Raw genomic sequence first — 22,678 nt, 5'->3', positions numbered from 1 at the left:
AGAGACTGGAGGCTGAGACGTCAGAAAGGATGCTGATATAGTAATCAAGGCAGGATAAGATAAATGCTTGGATTAACATGGTAGCAGTTTGGATAGAGGGGGAGAGGCGGATTTTAGCAATGTTTTGAAGGTGGAACTGACAAGATTTAGTGATGGATTGAATTTGTGAGTTGAATGAAAGAGAGGGGTCAAGGATAATACCAAGGTTACAGGCTTGTGAGACAGGGCGAATGGTGGTGTCATCTACAGGGGTGGGAAAATAATGTGGAGGGCGGGGATTAGGTGGAAAGATAAGAAGTTCTGTTTTGGACATGTTAAGCTTGAGGTGACAGGAGGACATGCAAGTAGAGATGTCTTGAAGGCAGGAGGAAATGTGAAACTGCAGAGAGGGAGAGACATCAGAACTGAAAATGTAGATTTGATTATCATCTACATAGAAGTTGTAGTTGAAGCCAGGTGAACAAATGAGTTCTCCAAGAGAATGAGTGTAGATGGAGACTAGAAGGGACCCAGAAATGAACCTCGTGTGACTCCCACAGTTAGATGGTGGGAGGTAGAGGAGGAGCCTGCAAAAGAGACTGAGAATGAGTGGCCAGAGAGATGATGATGATGATGATGGCATTTGTTAAGCGCTTACTATGTGCAGGGCACTGTTCTAAGCGCTGGGGGGGGATACAAGGTGAGCAAGTTGTCCCACGTGGGGCTCACAGTCTTAATCCCCACTTTACAGATGAGGGAACTGAGGCTCAGAGAAATTAGGTGACTTGCCCAAGGTCACACAGCAGACATGTGGCTGAGCCGAGAGAGATGAGGAGAACCAGGAGAGGACAGTGACAATGAAGCCGAGGTTGGATAATGATTCCAGGAGAGGCAAGTGGTTGACAGTGTCAAAGGCAGCTGAGAGGTGGAGGAGGATTAGGATAGAGTAGAGGCTGTTTGATTTGGCATGAAGGAGCTCATTTGTGACCTTTGAGAGGGTGGTTTCTGTGGAGTGAAGGGGTCGGAAGCCAAATTGGAAGGGGTCAAGGAGGGAAATGGAGGAGAGGAACTAGAGACAGCAAGTGTAGACAGCTTGCTCAAGAAGTTTGGAGAAGAATGGTACGAAGGAGATGGGGCAATAACTGGAGGGAGCTGTGGGAACAAGGGAGGGTTTTTTTTAGGATATGGGAGATATGGGCATGTTTGAAAGCAGTTGGGAAGAAGCCATTGGAGAGCAAACAGCTGAAGATGGCAGGGAGGGAAGAAGGGACGGGGCAAGGGTTTTGTTAAGATGCGAAGGAATGGGGTTGGATGCCTAGATGGAGGGAGTGGATTTTGAGAACTGGTAGGAGATTTCTTCTAGATATACTGCAGGGAAAGATGGGAGAGTTGAAGAAGGGGCCGGAGGAGGGAGGGACTGGAGAGGGGCAGGAGAGATTTTAGGGAGATCATGCCTGATAGTGTCAATTTTCTTAATAAAGTAGGTGGCCAGGTCGCTTGGGGCAAAGGATGGGGGAGGTGGAGGGTTGGGGTTTGAGGAAGGAGTTAACTGGCAAGCATTAGGGGAATGGGTGTCAATAAGGACGGTGAAATAATATTGCCAGCAGAGGAGAGGGCACAGTTAAAACATACAAGGATAAATGTGAAGTGGATGAAGTTGGCCTGATATCTAGACTTCTGTAAATGCCATTTGTTGATTCAGTATCCAGAGAGATAGGAGAATTGGTCAGTGAAGAAATATGACCTAGAGGGTCATAGGCCTAGAGCACTGGCCTAGGAGTTGGAGGTCCTGGGTTCCAATTCCATCGTCACTACTTGTCTGTTATGTGACCTTAGGCAAGTCACCGTGCCTCAGTTACCTCTGAATAAAGCCAAGGTTAGATAATGTTTCCAGGAGAATGTGGTGGTTCACAGTGTTGAAAGCAGATGAGGAGTGTCGGAGGATTAGGATGGAGTAAAGTCTGTTGGATTGGGCAAGAAGAATGTCACTGATGACCTTGGAGAATGCAGTTTCTGTGGAGTGGAGAGGGTAGAAGCCAGACTGTGGGGGTCAAGGAGAGAAGTGGAGGAGAGGAAGTAAACAACTTGTTCAAGGAATTTCTAAAGGAATGGTAGGAGCGAGATGGGTTGATAACTGGAGGGAGCTGTGGTCAAGGGAGGGTGTTTTTTGCTTTTTTTTAAAGATATTCATTCATTCATTCAATCATATTTATTGAGCGCTTACTGTGTGCAGAAAACTGTACTAAGTGCTTGGGAAGTACAAGTTGGCAACATATAGAGACGGTCCCTACCCAACAATGGGCTCACAGTCTAGAATGGGGAGACAGACAACAAAGCAAAACATTTGGACAGGTGTCAAGTCATAAGAATAAATAGAAGTAAAGCTAGATGCACATCATTAACAAAATTAATAGAATAGTAAATATGTACAAGTAAAATAAATATAGTAATAAATCTGTACAAACATATATACAGGCGCTTTGGGGAGGGGAAGGAGGTAGGGCCGGGGGTATGGGGAGGAGGAGAGGAAAAAGGGGGCTCAGTCTGGGAAGGCATGAGATTTATAAGTTTGTTTGAAACAGTTGGAAAGAGCCATTGGAATGTGGGCAATTGAAGATAGCTCCCAGAGAGGATAGAAAGGAAAGGGCATGTGTACTTACTAAGGTATGGGTAGAATGGGTTAGAGGCAGAGTAGGGGGGTCGATTTTAAAAGGAGATGGGAAATCCCTTGAGATACTGCTGGGAAGATTTGGAAAGTAGGAGAGGAAGTTGGGATGTGTGTATGAGAGAGTCCTGATTTCTCACAAATAAATGAGTTTCCCATCAAAGCAAGTGAGTAAAGGTGCTTCTCTCTCCCCAACGAAGGCAGCAGGACTACTGTTTGGGCAGGAAATGATCTCCAAACTAACTTTTAGAATCACCCGGTGGGGGGATTGAGAAAATTGGATTTGAATGTCTAAATTCAATTTATTTCATTCCTTGTGCTTTTTTTAAAGTTACTGGAAATATAGTTTTCTTTCTGAGAAGTAGAAGTTTAGAAATGAATAATATAAATCAAATTATAAACTCCTTGAGGGTAGGCAGGGACTATGGTTTTTCTATTTCCCCTAAAATGCTTAGATCAATGTCTTTCACATGTGGAAACTATATTAATATTCAATCACAATGAGGGTGAAATGACTATCAGAGCAATTTCCTCCAAGGAGAACAGAGTTTATGTAATCCCACAAGGATATCAGAAAGTAAATGTTGCCAAACTTTGTATAATCACATTCCAGTCCAAAACAAAGTCTCTGGAAAGTTATTAATGCTTGAAAACTGGAAAAGAAATAAGACAAACTTCCCAGACATAAAAATGAATAACAGTCTTGCAAGCAAATGCCTTGGATTTTTTGTAAGTGCCCCTGGCCTCCTCTTCCTCTCCTCTAGCCCCCTTCTTGACCCACTTCAATCCAATTTCTACACCCTTCAGTACACTGATACCATTTTCTCCAAGGTCACCTATGTGTCTCCTTGCTAAATCTAACAGACTTGATTCTCGCTTAATCATTTTTAACCTCTTGGCTGCCTTCAACACTGAAGGCACTACCAAAGTACTTACTCTTCTATAATACCGTTTTCCTTCTTCTTCTTGTCTTGTCTTATGCCGTCGTTGTTTCTGACCCATAGTGACACCACAGACACATCTCTCTCGGAATGCCCTGCTCTCCATTTGCAATCCTTCTGGTAGTGGATCCATAGAGTTTTCTTGGTAAAAATACGGAAGTGGTTTACCATTGCCACCTTCCGCGCAGTAAACTCAAGTCTCCACCCCTGACTCTCTCCCATGCTCCTGCTGCCCAACATGGGTGAGTTTTGACTTCTAGCAGATTGCCTTCCACTCGCTAGCTACTGCCCAAGCTAGGAATGGAATGGGCAGACCTCTACTTGACTTTCCCTCCCATAGCCGAGACTGGTAGAGCACTGGAAACTCTCCAGGTGTGACCCTGGGAGTGGTTCTTCCTCTTAGCTGTAATTTATTTTATCTTCTTTCTCTCCAGCTAGACTGTATCTTGAGCAAAGGGATCTCTTCTACTGTCTCTTTTATTACCCCAACTTCATAGTACAGTGGTCTGCACTCAACCAGTCAATCCATCAATGCACACAGTAAGCACTCAATAAATACCATTGATTGATACTTTGTAAAAGTATTTGTGAGGTGCTAACTATAATAATAATGAATTATGATATTTAAGTGCTTACTATGTGCAAGGCACTATATTATGTGCTGGGGTGGATACAAGAAAGTCGGGTAGGATACAGTCCTAGTCCCATGTGGGGCTCACAGTCTCAATCCCCATTTTACAGATGAGGTAATTGAGTCCCAGAGAAGTAAAGTGACTTGCTCAAGATCATGCAGCAGACAAGTGGCAAAGCTGGGATTAGAACCCAAGACCTTCTGAATCCCAGGCACATGCCCTAGCTGCTTTCTATGTGCCAGGTTCATAATATATGCTGGTGTAAATACAACATAATCAGGTTGGACACGGTCCATGTCCCTTATGGGGCTCATCGTCTCAATTGCCATTTTACAGATTAGATAACTGAGACCCAGAGAAGTTTAGAGACTTGCATCATGAGCTTCACCCTGGGATCGCTCCCCCACAATACCAGGTGCTTGACCTACAAGCCCTTAACCAGGGACTTGACTCCCTTATTAAATCAGGTGCTCAAATGACATGTCTAGAAGTAAAACCAAACACCACTGTTATAGTGGAAAACTTTATTTTAAACTAAAACAGGAGTTTGGCACATATGTGCATGTGCACACACACACACAAACACACACACATACACACACACAAACATATATACACAAAGCATAACACCTGTAGTTAGCAATCCAACTGGTTTGCCCCACGTCTTGGTGAAGATGATAGTTTCAAGGCGTAGGACTGCCCGCAACTTATCATCGTCCGGATTTTCCCCAAGTCTTGGTGAAGATGATCCCACATTGGAGGAGTTTCAAGGAGTCAGACTGCCCACAGCTCGTCGTTGTCCTTGTTCAGGTCTTAGGTGCTGGGCCGCGGCAGCCGTAGATGTCTCAGTGCATGGCTTAGGTGGTTCCACACCGGACAAAGAGGGCAAAATGGGCCAGTTCTTTTCCCCATTGTTCTCTGGGGTGGGGTGGGGGGGGGGGGGAGGAATTGCAGCAGGGGGCTGCTCAGGATTGCCTGCTGTCTTCCTCTTATTACTGGGTAAACCAGAGAGGAAGACACCCCCCCAACCCCTGGGCTTATCCCCCGCCGTGGGAATAGCCCCATTCTGCAGTTCTTTTCCTGCCCACCACAGCAATTTAGCCCCTCCTTAAGCCCTCAGCAAGACAATTCAGTTCCACTCCTCAAAGAGATACAGCTTTTCCTCGAAATCGTCCTTCGGCCTTGTTGCTCCCAGAGTCAAATAATACAGGATAGAGTCACTTTTGCCTTGTTGCTGCCAGGGTCAAATAATAAAAAATGGAGTCACTCTCACTCACCACAACTTGCCCAAAGTCACACAACAGACAAGCGGTGGAGTTGGGTTTACTGGGATATATATACTTTCATTAAAGACAGTGGATGTTAGAATTAAGGATTCAGCTGTGACTGTTTAAATCCAAGTGAAATGCATTATTCCAAGAAACCAAATTCCTACCCATTCATCTAGAATTCACACTGTCCTAATCAGTATCTAGTTCACTAACATCCTTTCCATTGGCAGCAACAGACAAGGGGCTGGGTTTCCTTATTACACGTTTATTGGCACATCCCCTTTCCTCTAATCAGGGTGGCTGCAGAGTAGAGAGATGGTATCTTCACAGAATAACTCGGGTTTCCAAAATTTGGCCCTGGCTCAAGCTTCTGTTTTGTTCATTCTGAGAGATTATGAGAGGGGAAACTACCTCATCCTGCCTGGATTCTGGAATTTCAGAGGTGAGAGAGAGAGAAGCACTAAAATTTCTCTAAATTTGAATTTGCTGGAGGGGAGAAATTAAACACGAGCTGTGCTAGAAAGCTGAGCTTCAGAGTCTCCCTATGGTACAAGTGCATTTGAGCTTGTCTGAGGCAATTCAAGGACTACAACATCTGAAGACTGGACCTAAAGCCTCAAGCGAGGTAGGCAATGTTCTTTTGGTATATAGATTGGCCTGTGCCGACTTCTCTTTAGGGTTATGAATGGTTATTTTTAAGCTGTTACATCATCTTTAGCCAGGAAACTCGACCCCTTCACCTCGGTACTTTGTTTTGCAAAACTATAAGACAATCTTATTTCAGCCAGGGTTCTTTTGATTACAGTGTCCAAGAGGAGAGGCGAGCTTGTAAGGAGGGGTGAGGCTATCTACACTGAATGAAATTCAAGAAGCAATTCTTGTACTGTTCAGGCTTGGCCTGGGTTAGAACCATAATATCCGCAGAGTCAAAGTGAGAGAATGATGCACAGGGGCAGGGATTGCTAGATGTCAATCTTGAGTTCCTGAAACGAAAACAGAGGATGCATTGTGAAGTGATGAAAGTTGCTCGACTAGCTCTGGTTGTTTACATGCACTCTTTGTGCTTGTTCATCCTGGATAGAATTTAGGTTATTTTTTCTTTTTCTGCATTGACTATGCAGGGTCTTTGCAGTATCTCTGCTTAAAGTTGTTGCGGAAAAGAATGCTTGCCTGTTTTGTTATTTTGCTATTGCTGTTGTTGCTGTTGCTGTTTTAATGGGAATTAATAGTAGGGGGTTGTGGCAAGTAGCTCTTATAAACAGCAATCTTATTGTGACTGGGAAGAAATCAAAGGTCCCAAACCCTGCCCTCTCCCTGACTTTCCCATCACTGTTGACAGCACTACCATCCTTCCCGTCTCACAAGCCCGCAACCTTGGTGTCATCCTCGACTCCGCTCTCTCATTCACCCCTCACATCCAAGCCGTCACCAAAACCTGCCGGTCTCAGCTCCGCAACATTGCCAAGATCCACCCTTTCCTCTCCATGCAAACTGCTACCCTGCTCGTTCAAGCTCTCATCCTATCCCATCTGGACTACTGCATCAGCCTCCTCTCTGATCTCCCATCCTCGTGTCTCTCCCCACTACAATCCATACTTCATGCTGCTGCCCGGATTGTCTTTGTCCAGAAATGCTCTGGGCATGTTACTCCCCTCCTCAAAATTCTCCAGTGGCTACCAATCAATCTGCGCATCAGGCAGAAACTCCTCACCCTGGGCTTCAAGGCTGTCCATCGCCTCACCCCCTCCTACCTCACCTCCCTTCTCTCCTTCTACAGCCCAGCCCGCACCCTCCACTCCTCGGCCGCTAATCTCCTCACTGTGCCTCGTCCTCACCTGTCCCGCCATCGACCCCCGGCCCAGGTCATCCCCCGGGCCTGGAATGCCCTCCCTCTGCCCCTTCGCCAAGCTAGTTCTCTTCCTCCCTTCGAGGCCCTACTGAGAGCTCACCTCCTCCAGGAGGCCTTTGCAGACTGAGCCCCCTCCTTCCTCTCCCCCTCGTCCCCCTCTCCACCCCCCCGTCTTACCTCTTTCCCTTCCCCACAGCACCTGTATATATGTATATATGTTTGTACATATTTATTACTCCATTTAGTTATTTATTTATTTTACTTGTACATATCTATTCTATTTATTTTATTTTGTTAATATGTTTAGTTTTGTTCTCTGTCTCCCCCTTTTAGACTGTGAGCCCACTGTTTGGTAGGGACTGTCTCTATATGTTGCCAACTTGTACTTCCCAAGCGCTTAGTACAGTGTTCTGCACACAGTAAGTGCTCAATAAATACTATTGATTGATTGATTGATTTTGGTACTCCTTTCTGGTTTGTCCAGGAGATCTGAGAAGTTCCCCATTTTAAACAACAGTATTCACTCTTATAATTGCTTCCACCCCATAATCTCCCCACATTGGATTTTTTTGAGGAGGGAATAAAAGATAATTTTTTATCACTCATTTTTAGACAGTGAAAGCCCTGCATTGTGAGATGAGACCATTATACCACTGAGTTGTTTGGTGGTGGTGGGGAGGAGGGTGCTGAGTTAATGTGAATGTCTAGTACATACAGAAGGGAGAATGCAGCTATAATAATAATTATCATTATTATTATAGCACTTAAATGCTTACTGTGTGCCAAGCACTGTTCTAAGTGCTGGTGTAGATACGAGTTAGCCGGGTTGGACAGAGTCCCTGTCCTACATGGGACTCAGTCTCAGTCTCCATTTTACTAATGAGGTAACTGAGGCCCAGAGAAGTGAAGTGACTTGCCCAAGGTCACACAGCAGATATGTGGTAGAGCCCAGGTTACAACCCATGACTTCCAAGCCCATGCTCTAACCACTATGCCATGCTGCTATAGTAAGAGGTGCAATCTCAAATGCCTTTCTTACCTTCCTCTTCCTCCTTTGCCCTCTTTTCCTCCTTTCTTTCTTCTCCCTTTGTCGCTAGAGGTAATTCTAACATGACCTGATTAATAGTGAGACCTCTGTTTTAATGTTACAAACGTATGCAAAAAAGTGGGGTGATTATGTGAGTAAATATGGTATTTCATTCTTTATATAGGGGTTTCTTGCCTTATACTGGGTTTTTTATTTAGAGTAACATAAAATGACTTTGGGGAAAGAGACGAGAGGAACTTGGAACTTAATCTTAATTTTCTATGTAAAATATGACTCATTTTACACATATTTCGACTTTTCTCTAACAGAGGGTCAAAGGAAGGCAGGAGAGTATTTGAGGACTGGATAATCATCTTTTTGTCCTTCGCCTTTCAGTTAGTTGCCTTGGAAACTCTTACAATCCTGTCTTTACTGAGAGCTAATGTCTGTCACCTGCATCAAGTTTAAGGAAAGATTTTTAATATGAGTTTGTTCAGTGATTACTCTCCATAACTTTGGGGTATTTTTACAACAGTCAGTCCAACAATATTTGATTGTCCTTTGTATTCAGTGCACTGTACTTGACATTGTGGGGAGTTGCAAAGGAAATAGAAGGGAGTCCTTGACCTCAACAGGCTTCAGTCAATTAGTAGAATTTACTGAGCACTTCTGTGTGCAGAGCCCAGTACTAAGTGCTTGGGAGAGTAAAATCCCACAGAGTTGTAACTCAAGCCCTTATCTCTCTCTCCATCTCTCTAGTCTCGCATCTCCTCCTCCCTTCAAGACATATCTACTTGGTTGTCCTTCCATCACCTCAAACTTAACATGCTCAAAACAGAGCTCCTTAACTTCCCACCCAAACTCTGTCCTTCCCCTGACTTTCCCATCACTGTAGTTGGCACCACCATCCTTCCTGTCTCACAAGCCCCTAACCTTGGTGTTATCCTTGATTCCTCTCTGCCATTCCACCCACATACTCAATCCATCACCAAATCCTGCTAAAATCTTCCCTTTCCTCTTCATCCATATTGCTACCACATTAATACAATCACTCATCCTATCCAACCTGGATTATTGCATCAGCCTCCTTGCTGAGTTCCCAACCTCCTGCCTCTCCCTACTCCAGTCCATACTTCTTTCCACTGCCCGGATCATCTTTCTAGAGAAGCGTTCTGGACATGTAATCCTGCTCCTCAAAAAACTCCAGTGGTTTCCCATCCACCTCTGTATCAAACAAAAACTTCTCTTCATTGGCTTTAAAGCACTCCATCACCTTGGCCCCTTCTACCTCATCTCTCTTAACTCCTCCTACAACCCAGCCTGAACCCTTAGTTCCTCTAGTTCTAACCTTGTCATTGTGCCTCGATCTCGCCTCTCACTGCCAACCCCTAGCCCACATCTTGCCTCTGGCCTGGAATGCCCTCCCTCCTCTAATCCAACAGACAACCACCCTCCCCCACTTCAAAGTCTTATTGAAGGCACATCTCCTTCAAGAGGCCTTCCCAGATTAAACACCACTTTTCCTCAAATCCCACCCCCTTCTGCATTGCCCTGACTTGCTCTCTTTGCCCTTCCCCCTTCCAGCCCCAAAGCACTTATGTTCATATCTGTGATTTTATGAATTTGTATTGGTGTCTGTCTCCCCCACTCTAGACTGTGAGTTCAATGTGCGCAGGGAATGTCACTGTATATTGTTGTATTTTTCCAAGTCCTAAGCGCTTAGTACAGTGCTCTGCACACAGTAAGCATTCAATAAATATGATTGAATGAATGAATGGAAATTGGTAGACACCTTCCTTCCCTTAAAGGATAAAATATAATAGGAAAGACTTCCTGACACATTGCTTAGCCCATATCTCTCCTCTCCTCAAAATCCTCCAGTGCCTTTCTGGGTCTCTCCACATTAAACAGAGCTCCTCATAACCGGCTTCAAGGCTTTCCACCATCTGATCCCACATTACCTACCTACTCTCTTCTCTTACTGTTTCCCAACATGCTGTCTTTGTTTCTCCCAAGTCAACCTTCTAGTTAATTCTCCCACCCACATTCCCTAGCTTATGCTTGTTTCCCCTTCTTAAAACTACCTAACTCCCCACATCAGACAGGCCACTGGTCTCCTCATATTCAAATCCTTCCTAAAATCCCACCTCCTTCATCAAGCTTTCCCCAGTTAATTTTCCAGAGTTCTGAGCTATATCATCCCTTCAGCCATCACTAACACTCATGAATTTATTTATACCCTCCGTAGTTCTCATGTTCAATGTGTAGACTTAATTATTTATATGATCACTGTGGCTGCCAATATTTTTATATCTGATTTTCCCATTACAGTGAAAGCTTCTTGTGGTCAGGGATTATGTCACCACTTTTTTTTTCTACTCGCTAAGTACTTACTATGTGCCAGGCACTGTACTAAGCACTGGGGTAGACACAAGATAATCTGTAAAATCCCAATTTTACAGATGAAGTAACTGAGGCACAGAGAAGTTAACTGGCTTGCCCAAGGTCACACAGCTGACAAGTGGCAGAACCGGGATTAGGACCCACGACCTCTGACTCCCAAGCCTGTGCTCTTTCCACTAAGCCACTCTGCCTTGACCCCAAGCTTGACTCCAAGCATCTCAGTGGATTGGAGGGTGGTGGTATGATAAATCAGATTCATAGTTGAGCCTCCGCAGGGGGGTTAAACTGTAGGCCAAGATGACCAGATCAGCTAATTATGGAGCATGAAGTGGAGCAATCAGTCATATTTATTAAGCACTTGCTGTGTGGCACACAAATGTCTGGTGGCTCAGTCTGACCTTCGGGCTTTTTTTTCCTTTTTAATAGTATTTGTAAAGCATTTACCATTATGTCAAACACTATTCTAAGCACTGAGGTAGGTATATGTCAATTAGGTTGGACACAATCCCTTTCCCGCCTGGGGCTCAAAGTAAGAGGAAAAACAGATACTGAATCCCCTTTTTACATTTGAGGAAATTGAGGCACAGAGAAATCAAGTGATCTGCCGAAGGACACACAGTAAGCAATTGGCAGAGCTGGAATTAGAACCCAGGTCCTCTGATGCCCAGGCCCAGGCTCTTCTCACTAGGCCATGATGCTTCCCATCTCACATACTACTGCAGCAAGCTCTGTCATAGTGCATGTTTCCATTATGCATTTTGGCTAGAGCAGAAACAAAAACAGGAGATAATAATAATAATAATAATAATAATAATAATAATAATAATAATAATGGTATTTGTTAAGTGTTTACTAAGTGCAAAGCACTGTTCTAAGTGCTGGGGAGATACAATCAATCAATCAATCGTATTTATTGAGCACTTACTGTGTGCAGAGCACTGTACTAAGCGCTTGGGAAGTACAAGTTGGCAACATATAGAGACAGTCCCTACCCAACAGTGGGCTCACAGTCTAGAAGGGGGAGACAGAGAACAAAACCTAACATATTAACAAAATAAAATAAATAGAATAGATATGTACAAGTAAAATAAATAAATAGAGTAATAAATATGTACAAACATATATACATATATAAAGGTGCTGTGGGGAAGGGAAGGAGGTAAGATGGGGGGATGGAGAGGGGGATGAAGGGGAGAGGAAGGAGGGGTCTCAGTCTGGGAAGGCCTCCTGGAGGAGGTGAGCTCTCAGTAGGGCCTTACTGAGGTAATCAGGTTGTCCCACGGGGGGCTTACAGTCTTAATCCCCATTTTACAGATGAGGGAACTGAGGCCCAGAGAAGTGAAGTGATTTGCCCAAAGTCATAAAGCTGACAAGTGGCGGAGTCGGGATTTGAACCCATGACCTCTAACTCCAAAGCCCGTGCTCTTTCCACTGAGCCACGCTACCTCACACCTGTCTGGATACAACAAGTGCTTAGACTGTGAGCCCATTGTTGGGTAGGGACCATCTCTATGTGTTGCCGACTTGTGCTTCCCAAGCGCTTAGTACAGTGCTCTGCACAAAGTAAGCGCTCAATAAATACGATTGAATGAATGAAGGAAATACTATCATTATTATTATGATAAATCCTTAGTAAATATCACTGATTGTCATTATGATAGTGATGTTGCTGCTAAGGTTGAAGAGTAGTTTTTTTTTTTAAATGGTATTTGTTAAGCATTTACTATGTTCCAGACACTGTTACTAAACGCTGAGGTAGATACAAGCTAATCAGGTTGGGCACAGTCCTTGTCCCAAGGGGGTCTCACAGTCTTAATCCTTATTTTACAGATGAGGTAACTGAAGCACAGAGCAGTTAAGTGACTTGCCCAAGGTCACACAGCACACAACTGACAGAGCCAAGATTAAAACCCAGGTCCTTCTGACCCCCAGACCCTCTATCCCTTAGGCTACACTGCCTCTCAGAGCAGGCAGCCTAGATGAGGAAATGAGCTTCAATAGGAAACCCCAGCTCTGCTGTGCAGTGCTCTTCACATAGTAAGCGCTTAATAAATGCTCCTGCTGGATTGATTGATTTTGATTTTGACATTTCCCCTTCTCATCTACACCCAACCTCCTCTGACTCTGACCTGCTCTTGTTGTCAGATAACCAACCTCCAGGAAAACCGAAGGTTAGCGCAACACGGAAATACCAGGTGCTGGTAAGGAGTGCCATGCTCACTTTGGTGCCATGGCTCCATCACCAATGGTCTCTCAAGCCATATTTTGATCAATAAATCATATTTATTGAATGCCTGCTGTGTGCAGAGCATGGTACTAAGCGCTTGGAAGGGTACAATATAATAGAGTTGTTAGACACATTCCCTACCCGCAGTCCATTCAATTGTATTTATTGAGCTCTTACTATGTGCAGAGCACCGTACTAAGCACTTGAAAAGTACAAATCAGCAATAAAGTCCAGAGGAGGAGACAGACATTAATATAAATAAATTAAATTATGGAGATAATTAAATTACAGATCCGAAAGCTGGCATTAAGGACTGGAGGTAGGCCACAGTAAACTGCTCCTCAAGGCCCTCGCCCATGCTTTGCACTTTTAGATTCTGGGAGAGTCCTGTCCAGCCTCAAAGTCCATGTGGGAGAGGAAGGGAAGACTCAATAAATACAGTTGATCATTTGACTGTGGCCTCTGGTTGTCCTTCTCTACTTCGGGAAGTATAGTGTTGGGGCCTCAGAGCACCGACAAGGACAATTTTAATATATATAAGCCCTAAATATAATGACAATAATGATGATGATGGTATTTGTTAATCGCTTACTACGTGCCAAGCACTGTACTAAATACTGGGGTAGATACAGGTAATCAAGTTGGACACAGTCTCTTTCCTATGTGGGGCTCAGTCTCAATCCCTATTTTCCAGATTAGGGAACTGAGGCATGGAGAACTGAAGTGACTTGTCTAAGGCCACACAGCAGACAAGTGTTGAAGACAGGATTAGAACCCACGAACGTCTGATTCCCAGGCCTGTGCTCTCTCCACAGTGCCAATCTGCTTCCCTAAATAAAGCAAACTGCTTTGGATTTTAAACCTGGAACTCAATATTTGAAATGATACAGGTTTTTCCATATAATAAAATGGGCCCAGAAAGCAAGTCCCAGGAAGTCAGTGCACACTGCTATTGTTGAAAGCCTGGTTTATTCATTCATTCCATCATATTTCTTGAGTGCTTACTGTGGGTAAAGCACTGCATTAAGCACTGGAGAGAGTACAATATAACATTAAACAGACACATTCCCTACCCAAACACAGTTCCATGTGGTGGCCTGAAAGGCTGAAGAGGTAAGTCTATTCAGTGGACTAATCTCACTTGAACACTTCAATTTCTTTTATTGTATTTGTTAAGTGCTTTCTGTGTGTCAGGCACTGTTCTAAGCACTGGGATGGATAGATACAAGGTAATCATGTTGGACTGAGTCCGTGTCCCACATGGGGCTCACAGTCTTACAGTTACAGGTAATTGAGGCACAGAGAGGTGCCTGTCTACTTGTTTTGTTTTATTATCTGTCTCCCCATTCTAGACTGTGAGCCAGTTGTTGGGTAGGGATTGTCTTTATCTGTTGCCAAATTATACTTTCCAAGTGCTTAGTATAGTTCTCTGCACACAGTAAGTGCTCAATAAATATGATTGAATGAATGAATGAAATACCATCATTATTATTATGATAAACACTTAGTAAATATCACTGGTTGACTGTCATTATGTTGGTGATGCTGCTGCTAAGGTTGAAGAGTAGTTTTTTTAATGGTATTTCTAAAGCATTTACTATGTTCCAGGCACTGTACTAAACGCTGAGGTTTAGTACAAGCTAATCAGGTTGGGCACAGTCCTTGTCCCATGGGGGTCTCGCAGTCTTAATCCTTATTTTACAGATGAGGTAACTGACACACAGAGAAATTAAGTGACTTTCCCAAGGTCACCCAGCAGACAAGCGGCAGAGCTGGGATTAGAGCCCAGGTCCTTCTGACTCTCAGGCCTGTGCTCTATCCATTTGGCCTTGCTTCTCAGAAATTCCTGTTCTGGCCTCCTCCCCTGAAAACTGGGATTGGTACTTCAAATTGCTGTGATATAACCTGAAGGCAGGCTGCTGCTCCCAAGATAGGGACTAATGGACCGAGAGACCCAGGGAAATCCGGCCTCTTAAATCATAGTAAATCATCTGGAAAGACCCAGCACTCGCTGGAAGACTGTGCTTCCTCATTCAGATGACCAGACCAGACGTGACCTCTCCACAACTTCAGTTAGAATCCTGGTCCATGTCCAGCCTTTAAAGTCACCATCCATCTTCTGCTTTCTCCCAGGGCTGGCTTCATTGTCATTTCTCAAGAGAGGCCGAGCTATCACTGTTTATGTTCTGACCCAATAAAGATAAACTTGCCCTTGCCAAAATCCTAGAACAGGCAGTAACACAAATCCCTCTGTCAGAGAACACGGACTAGCCCATCTAACGCAGAGGAGCAGCGAGGCCTAGTGGAAAGAGCACAGATCTGAAAGTCACAGGACCTGGGTTCTAATCCTGGCTCCTGCACTAGATTACTTTGTGACTTTAGACAAATCACTTCACTTCTCTGTGCCTCAGTTACCTCATCTGTAAAATGGAGATTAAGACTGTGAGCCCCACAAGGGACACGGACTGTTTGCAACCTGATTACCTTGTACTTACCCCAGAACATAGACACACAGTAAGCTCTTAACCAAGTACCATCTTAACAAATACCATCATTCATTCATTCATTCATTCAATCATATTTATTGAGCACTTACTGCATGCAGAGCACTGTACTAAGCACTTGGGAAGTACTAGCCTTCTCATCACAAGCCTATATCCTTGCCTCTATCCTTGCTCCCTCTCTCTCATTCAACCCACATACTCAATCCATCACTAAATCTTGTTGGTTCTTCCTTCACAAGATCACTAAAATCTGTCTCTTCCTCTCCATCCAAACTACTACCACATTAATCCTAGCACTTAACTTATTTCTTCTTGATTACCTTATCAGCCTCCTTGCTGACTTCCTGTCTCTCCCCCCTCCAGTCAATACTTCACTCTGCTGACCAGATCATTTTTCTACAAAAAAGTTCAAGCCAGGCTTCTCCACTCCTCAAGAAACTCCAGTGGTTACCCATAATAATAATAATAAATGTGGCATTTGTTAAGTGCTTTACTATGACCCAGGCACTGAGGTGACTACCACAAATCAGGTTGGGCAGAGTCCCTGTCCCACATGGGCTCACAGTCCTCATCCCCAGTTTACAGATGAGGGAACTGAGGCACAGAGAAGTGAAGTAACTTGCCAAAGGCCACACAGCAGACAAATGGCAGAGCTGGTATTAGAACCCATGACTTCCAAGCCTATGCTCTATCCAGTACGCCATAACTGCTTCCCCTACCACTCCAGTGATTGCCCATCCACCTCCTCATCAAACAGAAACTCCTCACCATCAGTTTTAAAGCAAGTGCCTTGCCCCTTCCTACCTCACCTGGTTACTGGTTACTCTCCTACTGCAATCCAGTCCACTTATTTTGCTCCTCTATTGCTAAATTTCTCACTGTACCTTGTTATTGTCTACCTCACCACTGACCACTCGCCTACGTTCTGCCTCTGGCCTGCAATGCCCCCCTCTTCATATCTGACAGACAATTTCTCTTCCTCCCGCTTCAGAGCCTTATTGAAGGCACATCTCCTCCAAGAGATCTTCCCTGACTAAGCCCTTCTTTCTTTTTCTTCCACTGCCCTCTGGGTCTACCTGACTTGCTTCCTTTATTCCCCCACCGAGCCCCACAGCATTTATATATCTATCTGTAATTTATTTATATTAATCTGTTTCTCCCACTAGACTGTAAGCTCGTTGTGAGCAGGGAATTTGTTGGTTATACTGTTCTTTTATATTCCCCCAAGCACTTAGTATACTGCTCTGCACAGAGTAAGTGCTCAATAAATACAATTGACAGTTTGCAGACACAATAAAATATCATATGAGTAGTAAAATAAGTACACAAGGGCTGTGAGGGTGGGATGAGTGCTGAAGTGCTTAGGGAGCATTGACTCAAGTGCATAGGTGACACCTCGGGGAAAAAAATGAGAGATTGGTCAAGGAAGGCTTCTTGGAGGAGATATGATTCTAGTAAGGCTTTCAAGGTGGGGAAGGTGCTGGTCTGATGGATATTAAAGAGGAGGGAGTTTCAGGAAGGAGGGAGAACGTGAGCAAGTGTTCTGCCACAAGAGAGATGAGATTGAGGTGCAATAAGAAGGTTAGTATTAGAAGACTGAAATTTGTGGGCAGGGTTGTAGTGGGAGAGGAGTTCGGGTAGGGAAGCAGTGTGGCCTGGTAATAATAATGATGATGGTGTTTGCTAAGCACTTACTTTTTTCCAGGCACTGTACTAAGCACTGGGGTGGATACAAGCAATCAAGTTGGACACAGTCCCTGTCCCACATGGGACTCTCAGTCTTAATCCCCATTTTACAGATGAGGTAACTGAGGCCTAGAGAAGTGAAGTGACTTGCCCAAGGCCTCACAGCAGACAAGTGGCAGAGCTGGGATTAGAACCCATGACCTTCTGACTTCCAGGACCACCCTCTATCCACTACACCATGCTGCTTCTCGGCATTTCTTAAGCACTTACTAGGTACCAAGCGCTGTACTAGGTGCTGGGATGAATACAGTCCCTGACCCACAGGGGGTTTACAGTCCCAATCTTCATTTTGCAGATGAGAGGACTGAGGCCCAGAGACGTGAAGAGACTTTCCCAAGGTCACACAGCAGACAAGTGGCAGAGCAGGGATTAGAACTCATGACCTTCTGACTCCCAGGACCCTGCTCTATCCACTATGCCATGCTGCTTCCTGGTAGACCTGGGTCCTAATCCTAGCTCCGCCACTTACTTGCTGTGTTACCTTGAGCAAGTCACTTCACTTCTCTGGGCCTCAGTTCCCTCATCTTCATAATGGGGATTTAATATCTGTTCTCCCTCCCACTTGAACTGTGATCCCCACGAAGGACATGACTATCCTGTATCTATTCCAACATTTAGTGCATGGCACGTAGTAAGTGCTTAACAAATGCCACAGTTATTATTATTACTATTATCATCATCATCAATAGTGGGGAGAAAGCTGATTGAATGCCTTAAAGCCAATACTGAGTACTTTCTGCTTGATGCAGAGAGAAATGGGCAACTATTGGACATTTTTGAGGAACGGGGAGATGCGAGTAATGTGTTTGAAAAGTGATCTTGGAGAAGCTAATTTTCCACCTTCCAAAACTTGCCCTATTGCTCATATTGTCACTAGCAGACACCCGTCATCATGGCCATATTGGTTAAGCTCAGTTCCCATTCACTTCCCATTCTCCTTCAGCTCACATGAATGTGTCAAGCATTGTGTGTACAGAATCTTGGAACAGGAAAGTCCAGAAAACACTTTACAGTGGTGACAGAGAACCAGCACAAAGAACTAATAATTATAACAACAACAACAGCAACAATAATAATATTTGTTTAAGCACCTAGTATTTGCTATAAGCTATAATCAGGTAGGACACAATATAAGGTCTCACAATATAAGGGAACAGGATAAAAAGTTATTTAATCCTCATTTTATAGCTAGAGAAACCAAGGCAGGAAGCCTTTTTTTTGGTTTTGATTTTAGTTTTTTATTTTTAATAAAATTTAAGTGCCTACTGCATGCCAGGAAGGTACTGTACTAAGTGCTGGGGTAAATGCAAGATAATCAGGTTGGACACAGTCCCTGTCCCACATGGGGCTCATAGTCTAAATCACCATTTTACAGATGAGGTAACTGAGGCCCAGAGAAGTGAAGTGACTTGCTCAAGGTTACATAGCAGACAAGTGGCAGAATCAGGATTAGAACCCAGGTCCTTCTGACTTCCAGGGTCACACTTTATCCACTAGGCGATGTTGCCTCTCTTTGAGCTTAGAACAGGGCTTGGAACATAGTAAGCATTTAACAAATATGATTATTATTACTATTATTATTATGAGATGGTGAAATTAAGGGTTTTGTCCAAGGACACACATCAGACAGGTTATGGAACCAGGATAAGAAGCCAGTAAATGTTCAATAAATACGATTGATTGAATGAATTAATTAGTTAATTGGTATCCAGGTCCCCTGACTCCTAGGCCTGTGCTATTTTCTCTAGGCCATGCTGATACCTAGAGTATCCAGTACTAAATAAATACATAAAGATGGTGCTTGTTAATTGCTTACAATGTGCCAGGGACTGTACTAAGCACTGGGATAGATATAAGATAATTAGGTTGAACAAAGTTCCCATCCCACCTGGGGCTCAGAAGGAAGTAGGAGTTAATGGTGATGCCTACAGTGATGGGAAAGTCAAAATGGGGACAGGCAGGGTTTGGGCAGGGAGCTGAAAAGTTCTGTTTTGGACATGTTAAATTTGAGACATCAGCGGGACATCCAACTAAAGATGTCCTGAAGGCAGGAGGAAATGTGAGACTGCCAAAAAGGAGAGAGATCAGGGCCGAAGAGGCAGATTTGGCAATCTTCTGTGTAGAGAAGGTAGTTGAAGCCGTGGGAGCGAATGAGTCCTCTGACAGAGTGGGTGTAAATGGAGAATATAATAGTAGAGAAGCACAGAACAGGTCCCAGGACACGAGAACTAATATTTTGGGTAAGTAAGGGCCAGAAGGTAGTCTCCCTCTGCCTCGGGCTAATCTTAACCTAGTCATCACCCCTTAGAAGGGATGGGAGAAAAGCCCAGAAAACAAGTGACTAAAGTCAGAAAGTAAATCTTGGAGAAACAGCCCAACAGAATTAGATTATTTAGGCTGAGAGAAATAATAGTGGTATTTCAGCACTTTCTCATATGACAAGTCCAGTGCTGAGCATTGAAGTAGCTACCAGATAATCAGGTAGGAAACAGCCCCTGTCCCACTGGTGCTCAAAACTGAAATGTTTACAATCTAGCTGGGGAGACAGATGTTAAAATAAATTACATATAGGAGGAAGAAAGAAAAGGGTGTATGAACACAAGTTAATGTTCAAATTGTTGGGCTTTAAATAATAAGAAATGTTAACTCTGTAAGTTATATGAGAGGTTGAGAGTACTTTTAGGTGGCACAAAAGTGCTAAGTAGTTTTTTGAGGGAAGGCCTCCTGGAAGAGATGTGATTTCAGAGGGATTTAAAGATGGTGAGAGCAGCAGTCTGACAGATATGAAGAGGGAGGGAGTTATTGGCAGATAGAGGTGGAAAGCAAAAGGTCAACTGCAGCAGAGGCAAGAATGAGGCATAGTGTAGGTCGGTTTAAGGATAATGGAAGCTTTAAGATAATAATAATAATAATAATGGCATTTGTTAAGCACTTACTATGTGCAAAGCACTGTTCTAAGCGCTGAGGAAGTTACAAGGTGATCAGGTTGTCCCTCGGGGGGCTCACGGTCTTAATCCCCATTTTACATACGAGGTAACTGAGGCACAGAGAAGTTAAGTGACTTGCCCAAAATCACACAGCTGACAATTGGAGGAACGGGAATTTGAACCCATGACCTCTGACTCCAAAGCCCGTGCTCTTTCCACTGAACCACCAAATGTAGTGAGAGAGGATCAGTAGGAGAGATAAAGCAGAATCAGCAAATAGCTTCTCCTACAACATTTCTTCAACTTGAAACTCAAAGTGGGTAAGAATCTCACAAGGGAGGAGGTGTGGCCTATTGGGGAGATCAGCACTTAGAACAGTGCTTGGCACATAGTAAGCGCTTAACAAATACCATCATTATTATTATCATGGGCCTGGGAATCAGAGGACCTTAGTTTCTAATCCCAGCTCCAACATATACCTGCTGTGTGATCTTGAGCAAGTCACTTAACTTCTTTGTGCCTCAGTTCCCTCATCTACAAAATGGAGATTCAATACCTGTGATCCCCGTGTGGGACCTGATTATCTTGTATCTACCCTCAGCATTTAGTAAGCACTTAGCAAATACCTCAATTATTATTGATAACCTAGGCAGAGTGCTAAGAGTCTGGAGGGTCCATGTTTTCTCTGAAAGGTTCATAGTCATTCACCCCTGAGATTCACTCCTTTTCTGGTTTTTTGATGCAGATTTTATTTAAACAATGTGGCCTGGCATCACATCCATTAATACTTTAGATATCATCCACCAGTGTTGAAGGATCAGCAGATGCAACTCGGGGTGATGGATGTTGAAATGTGGATTTTGTTTGTGATACAGAAATCCAAGGCATAATCAAAAATATTTTAAAAATAAGAAGATGTTAATCATTTACTGCTCCTTTTCCAATTCTAATGTTTTTGACTCCATTTCAGAAGTGAGTTTTAGGCTGTTAGGTGCATCAGGCACAACTGAAACTAAACTAAGCACAAACAGAAAAACTAAATATTTGTCTCAATCATTAGTCCCATGCCATCCTGCCAGAGGCTAAGAAAAGCCTGAGGAACATGGTAGAGAAAATAGACTGGAGCAACGGAGGAAAGGCTCAGGGAATTGAGAAAAACTATACTCCATTCCAAACTAAAACCAAAAAAGGATATTTTATAAATGACAGCGCATGGCCTCTCTGTTCATTTTATTGAGTAGTTTGAGCTTACACAGTGTAGTCCTAACTCTTGCTGTACAGTGCAGGGCCAGCATGAAGAAAGGAATCTGTAGTTTTATCCAGTGCCATACGTGGCATCACTGCCAAGGAACGGCATAAGAATCTGCAGTGGCCTAGCTCCAATTCCATGGACAGAAGGAAAAATGATTTTTCAAGAATTCTAAATTTTTTTTTAAGGATTTGGGCTATAAAAAGTTCAAAAAGACTTTAGATGCATCAATCTACCATTTCCAGAGCTTGGTATGATTTCTAGAATCTTACAAATAAATAACATGTGACTTTGAAACCGTTGGTCAGTTTTATTGACATGACTACATAAACTAAATATAAATGGTAGTTACAATGAGCTGGCCTAAATATAAAACTGATATTTATATAAATCTCATAGCAACAAATAGGGAATTAGATTTTTAAGATTTACTTGGATTCCTCATAATTAAGTCTTTTTTGTTCCATGAAAATACATTTCTGGTCATCAGGACAATTATCAAACTCTGCCTATTGGCTACATGATACACATGAAGCCAGGTGTGCTGGAATTTGCCCTTGGTTAGCAGTGGGATCTAGAGAGCAACCTCACAGATTCATTAGGAATAAAAGATGTGGATTAGGTCCTTAGGCGAAATGCCAAGAAGTTCAAAAAATCAGCAAGAACTTCTGGAATGGGGAAGAATGGTGAGGAGTCTCCTCTAGACTGTAAGCTTGCCGTGGGCAGGAAAAGTGTCTACCAACTCGGTTGTATTGTACTCTCCCAAGCGCTGACTACAATGCTCTGCACACAGTTTGTGTTCAATAAGAACCATTGATTGATTGAGGCCAAAAAAGTAAGAAGGAGCTGAGGTTTAGCCTAGGAATTAATCCTGAAAATTTGCAGTAATATTACTATTGTGATTGTTATCATCATCATTATTATTATCGTGGTGGTGGTGTTATTTATTAAGTGCTTACTGTGTGCCAAATACTGTACTAAGGAGTGGTGTAGAAACAAGATAATCAGTTTGGACCTACTTAGATCAGAAGCAGGGTGGCCTGGAGGAAAGGGCAGGGTCTTGGGAGTCAGGAGACTTGGATTCTATTCTTAACTCCACCACTTACCTGCTGTGTGACCTTAGGCAAGTCACTTAACTCCTCTGGGCTTCCATTTCCTAAGCACTATTTCTCATTCCTGAGAGGCTGGAGACTCCAGAAACAGCTATGAATTAGTATTAATATACTGACATAATAATAGTAATTGTGGTGTTGTGGAT

General features: G+C 43.5%; 1 non-coding gene across 1 annotated transcript; it reads right to left on the bottom strand.

The window, feature by feature from the left end:
- Positions 1-3,837: 3,837 nt before the first annotated feature.
- Positions 3,838-3,975, bottom strand: LOC119938056. Its single transcript, XR_005454335.1, has one exon. It is a non-coding gene; the product is annotated as a small nucleolar RNA SNORA7 (small nucleolar RNA).
- Positions 3,976-22,678: the final 18,703 nt, after the last annotated feature.

The sequence above is a fragment of the Tachyglossus aculeatus genome, chromosome 1 (genome assembly GCF_015852505.1).
Source record: "Tachyglossus aculeatus isolate mTacAcu1 chromosome 1, mTacAcu1.pri, whole genome shotgun sequence".
NCBI lineage: Eukaryota > Metazoa > Chordata > Mammalia > Monotremata > Tachyglossidae > Tachyglossus > Tachyglossus aculeatus.
This window is presented reverse-complemented; position numbering and strand designations above follow the sequence as displayed.